Source organism: Lepisosteus platostomus, chromosome 16 (genome assembly GCF_059453375.1).
Source record: "Lepisosteus platostomus isolate fLepPlt1 chromosome 16, fLepPlt1.hap1, whole genome shotgun sequence".
NCBI lineage: Eukaryota > Metazoa > Chordata > Actinopteri > Semionotiformes > Lepisosteidae > Lepisosteus > Lepisosteus platostomus.
In genome coordinates, this window is record NC_142626.1 from 5,457,185 (window position 1) to 5,463,098 (window position 5,914).

The following is a 5,914-nucleotide window of genomic DNA, read 5'->3' on the forward strand; positions in this document are numbered from 1 at the left end:
ACTGGGACAGACTTAGGGATGCTACAAGAGATTTACAGGATCTAATCATTAGGTAAACAGATCTCTCACAAGACTGTTTGTTCTCCCCAGACAGAGCTCTTAGAAGGCTGATACATTTTTCACTGTTCTTCCCTGTCAGCCTGTCTATTTTGTTTCTAAGATTTATCCAATTTCTGTGGAATATACCCTATGTAAACTGTCCACACCTTCGTGTACATATTTCTCCTTATCTGTGGAGATTATTTAGTTCTGCAAATCTCACAGTGATGTTATCCCTAGAGATGATTCTAAACCTACAGCGTTTCAGCATGTCTGGTTTCGAGACATTCGAATAAATCCAACTTTTGTTTCCACTCTTACAACTAATTGTATATAAATACAAAAACTGTTTATCTAACTCCTTTTAAGTCCACCTGTACTGTACTTATACGTTTCAGATGCTCTTATATTTTCCAATCTCTTTAAGTTGATTTTTGTCAAGTCTCTTTAGTTACGTCTTAGCCAGTGCGGCTGGCTAAACACACTTGCACCGTCATTTAGTACGCACTGCGGTCTTTTACACACACACCCACACACCCACACACACACGTACATGCCGGCACACAAATTCAAAAATGTGCTGTATTTAGTTTAACTTCTACACGTATCTTTTAATTCCTGAAGCGCACTCCAGGTTCGCTGCATTCCTAATTTCGGATGCGGTACTTCTTTAGCCCACCGGTCAATATCTTCCGGTTTTGGATTTGATCATATGGGGGAATCAGGGAAGGTAGGTGCGAGTGCGGACCCCTTCGACGGGGTGCGAGACAGAGTAAGAGTAATGCTGTCATCAACAGCGCCAGCCCCCGCTAAATCAAGTCCTTTCCCACTTCGGGTGAGAGTACAGATCTGCGGGCACTCTCCCTTTAAGAGGGGAGTCCCTGTTCCGTCTCTATCACACTCGTACCAGGTGTCATCCCACCCAGACCCCCCATCTCCATATGGCCACTGTGGGAATTGATCAAAATTATTTTCGTTTCCTGCCTGTCTGTTCCCCTATGGGAGAGCAGGATATAATTTAGTTGACGGTTGTAACACATTAACTAGTGCAGTGCGACCAGGAACTTATTCTTCCTTTGGTTCCTGATTCTCCTGCACTGCCTCTTTTCGCTTTTGTTTATACTCTTTATACTCTTTCGTAGCGAGTAAAAGTATCTTTTCTTTCATTTATTTCTTTCGGGGTTTTTGTTCTCCCGTAAACACACTTTTTAGTAATCACATTCCAATTTCTCTTTCTTTTTTCTCTCATGTATTTTTGGAATCGAAATCAGGATTCAAGTGAAATGGATGGATTGGTGAAATATGGTCATGGTAAAAATGATATGCACTATGCAACAGTCTCCAAGTAGTAACCAGAATCCCTTTAAAGTTTAAAGATTTAAGAGCACTGTTGCTGTTGGTCAGAATGAGTATCTTACATCACTTAACACTGTTTTCCAGCTTTCATCACCTCACTATCTCATTTCAGTCTTTTAGTTATGTTGAGTCTCAGCAGACGCACATCAAATTGAGACTGTTGAATGTTAAAGTATGTTTCTCTGTTCTTTTTTACACCTGTACCTGCAGCACAGATACTCTTAAAAAATACCTGGACTGTTTCCTGTCACTCAAATAACTTTCTTCTCATCATGCCTGGACAGTCTAGTTTCAACCTTGAAATTGCCTACTGTGAGCAGCTCCAGCTTAATGATCATTTCCAGGGTCTGCACACAAACCTGGGAGACACATGGAGTTTTCTTCTGCAGATAAAAACTGAAGCATCTAGTTTTGTGTAAAATAATCTGCCAAATACACAAATGTAATAATAAAACACTTACATTTAGAATTGCATTTTTGTCAATTTCTTGTAGTACAGGTGTTGTTCTAAGTGTATTGGCTAAACCACAATGGGGACATTTACAATACATCATGTTCAAGTTTATTTGTCATTCCAGCCATATACAAGTATACAGAAGAGCGAGATACCGTTCTCCAGGTCTACGGTGCGAATACAGACTAGAAGCTGACAAGACAATGCGACAATGTTGACAATGTTGACATAGACATTTCTAACAGGGGACAGGGTACATAAAACGCAATGTGCATTGTGCAATTTACATGTAAAATCTAATTTTGTAGGACCCTGATGCAGGAAATTTCTTTTATAATATACTGCATTCCTGTTTTTTGGAGAATCTGTGGTGGGTTGGGACAGCTCATAAAAAGGAGAAAAAAACACAGTTAAAGAACACAGGGACAGAAATTTCCTCTCAGCTCCTACAGAATAACTAGTAACAAATTCTGAGACAAACAACAGCTTGTTTTTTAACTGTAAACCTAAAATGCACAGAAATAAAATGTTGATTAAATCATCAGCATCAAAACAGTTGCATCAAATATGATCTAGCTACTAGTACCCTCCAGTCTAAAACTGGTTGTAAGATGTTCACTTTTTGTATAATAATAATGATTTAACTCAAACTCCATCATTAACCTTGCAGACGATACAACAGTCATCGGCCTGAACACAGATGGGGAAGAGTCTGCGTAGAGGGAGGAGGTTGAAACTCTGGCAGCATGGTGCCAGGAGAAAAACCTCTCTCTGAACATCAGTAAGACTAAGGAGATGATTGTGGACTATAGGAAACACCAGGGAGGAGATCACACACCTATCTATATAAATGGACTTAACCTAGACCCACCACACCAACACCGTGGTCAAAACAGCACAGCAGCGCCTATTCTTTCTCCGTAGGCTAAAGATGTTTGACATGCCATAACATATCCAGGCCAACTTCTGCAGGTGCATTATTGAGAGCATCCTGACTGGTTGCATCACTGCTTGGTATGGGAACTGCTCCGCCCATGATCGCAAAGTACTGCAGAGGGTGAAGTCAGCGCATCTCATTACCGGCTGTGAGCTGGAAAATATCCAGGATATCTACTCAGCTAGATGTCTTAAGAAGGCCAGGTCTATTCTCAAGGACCTCAGTCATCCCAGTCACAAACTGTTTTCTCTCCTACTATCTGGTAAATGGTACCAAAGCATTCAGTCAAAGTCCAAGAAATTACAGAACAACTTCTACCTCCAGGCAATAAGACTGCTAAATAGCCAACCTGCAGCTCCTTTAGTAAATCACCCGTAATGGCTACATGGACATACAGTTTTCATTGTATTCAGCATACTGCATTACTTGTATATATTGCATACACCATGGACACATCAGCTCTATTCATATTGAGTTTTATTCAATTTCTATGACGTAATTATCTATTATTATGTAACCTTATTTTCGTAACCTTAATTTTGTGATTTTTGTGATTCTTGTGATTTTTGTGAGCTCACAGAAAAGACATTTTTTATTGCCAGCAACTACTGCTGCACGCTGTATTGTTGTGCATTTGATAAATAAACTTTGTTTTTATTTGATTTGAATGACTTTGTTGTGTACTGTAAGTTGCATTGTAGTGTTGTAATGTTGTATATAATTGCATCTAGATGAAGGCAGTGTGCAAGAATGCCACTAATACTTTAATTGATGCACAACATGGATGTCTGCGGATATTACTTCACGGAAATCTTTAATGTGTGTGGCACTGTTACGATTATAGTCCCCCCTCCTTAAGGGTGCTCCAGCCCTTTCACTTTAGACTTTATTCTGTGCACCTGATCCCTTTTCCCAGCCCACCTTAAAAGCCAGGCGCTGACGCTCATCCTGGCTCCGCATCTGGTTTCCACACCGTGCGAGTCCGGGACCTGGAAGCGCCTGGTCCCGTTAAGGTTTTAATCTCTGTTCCCGTTCCCGTTCCTGTTCCCTGTCCGCCGGTTCCGACCTGGTTCATGGTTTTAATTCCCTGTTTGGATGGATCTCCTGGCTATGGACTTACTCTTGTGTTTTGGGATACCCTCTATGGATTACTCTTTTGGATTGTTTGCCTCGGCCACACCTCCCCCGTGCACCAGCGCACTTTGGACACGCCCCCCTGTTTTCAGCCCTGTATCCCTGCATGATGTTTTCCTAGTGTTTCCCCACTTCTTCGGATTGTGTCGTCCGCATAGGGTCCGGAAAGAACTGTTCGTAATAGGCACATCATGACTTTTTCTGTTCACGTATTCAGCTCATGCATGATTAAAAGCTACATGCTGTGAAGGAGACATTTCCCATTCTATTTAAACAGACCCTATAAAAATAAAAAAAAACTTTTAAATTATTTGAGAAATGTAATATTAATTATTGTCACTCGCGAAGTCCAAAAGTATTACAAATGTTTGTCTCTTGTCTTCGTCTCTTCATGTCAGATCCAGCCATCAAAATACAGTATATTATTACAGCTATAGGTGACAAGAAGCTAGATAGTCCAGATCCTGTGATTAAATCATTCATAAAATTCACCTTGGTTCACCTCAGTTAATCCAGTTCAAGATCAGATTCTGTTTTCAATTTCTGGACTTTTGATATTTAATTGAAACTTAATGGATTCATTAATTTTCAATTAAACATCAAATTGGTTTCCACTGAGCTGTTCAGTTACAATTACTGGGTTCAGATTAATGTACAAATTTTCTTAAGGGAATATGCATGTGATTAATACAGAAAACAACTGCAGTAGTATAAATTAAAAGTATAACAGCTGTAATGTTCAGTAGGATTCAAACAGCAGCACTGTGCAAAAGCCCAGCAGAGGCAGTATTGTGAGTTCAGTGCAGCAACAGTGGGATGTGAGTAGGGATGGTTAAATAAGAGCTGGAGTTTAGGAGTCTAATGGCTGTGGCAAAGACTTCTTTTAATACTGCAAATACTTCCATTTTACAATAAAATCAACAATAATGTTCCACTGTGCAATTACAATAAACATGTCTAAGAATATATAGAGAAATATCTAGAAGCCTTCAACAGGTTACTGTTTCCCTGGGGTATAAAAGGAGGCAACACACAGAAAACACTCAGCTGCATTATCACAGTGAAGAGCAGAGAGATCCTTCAACACTGCAGGGAGATGGTAGTTAACCCCACAAGGCTGCCTATAAAAATATCTACTTGTGACAGTTCACAACCTAAATACCTGTGGATCATGTAGCCTCAGCACATTAAAGGTTGCAATTGTAGAATAATTACACCGCAAGAAGTTTTTATTGAAGCAAAACTTTCCTCTGGAGCCTCTTCAAATCCCAACACCAACCTCCATCTTGAAGCTCCTGGATATAACAAAACCACTTCATCAGACCGGTGTGTGAAAGTGTGAATTCTACCCTCCAGCAAGTGGAAAGAACAGCTCCTCAGTGTAGCTCCCTCTGTTGTCGACTGGAGGCTACAAGTCCCTGCTCTCTTCTACAGGGAGCTGCTGTCCCCTGGAGGCTGAGAGCAGGCTGTGTGAGAAATCCCTCCTCCTGGGTTGAGATCGTGAGGAGAGCAGGGTTGTAATGATAATGCTCTCCCCACAGTCCCCAGCAGAGGGAGATATTGTACAGAGTGAGATGTAATCTCTCCCTGGCCCTCGCCTACTGTTGTCTCATGTTGGTCAATGTCTCTTTCAAATTCAGTCAGGGATCAGACAGAAAGCCCCTCTCTCTCATCTTTCAAAACCCTGTGATTAATGAATTAAACATCAATTAATTCACATGAATAATGCAAAACAGAGAAAAACGATCCATCCATTTTCAAGTCCTGCTCCTGCTCTGCTCCTTATAAAGCTGCTCTCTGTCTAGTCCTGCTGTCCTGGGAGTGTTCATGCTAAACTGCTCATCTTGCTATGCCACAACACACAGCAACAAGCCTGTGTTTCCAGCACTGACTGGCTACAAGTGCTGCTGAACCCAAGGAAGACAATTTGCATAGAAGAGACACTTTGCATTGGCAGCACCTGCTTCAGTGCTCTGGGAGTGTTTATAGCCCTG

At 41.0% G+C, this 5,914-nt stretch overlaps 1 protein-coding gene across 1 annotated transcript in view; it reads right to left on the reverse strand.

Moving 5' to 3' along the window:
- Positions 1-5,914, reverse strand: part of LOC148646745 (NACHT, LRR and PYD domains-containing protein 3-like) — a 2,700,574-nt gene that overhangs the window by 997,709 nt on the left and 1,696,951 nt on the right. The window lies entirely within an intron of this gene.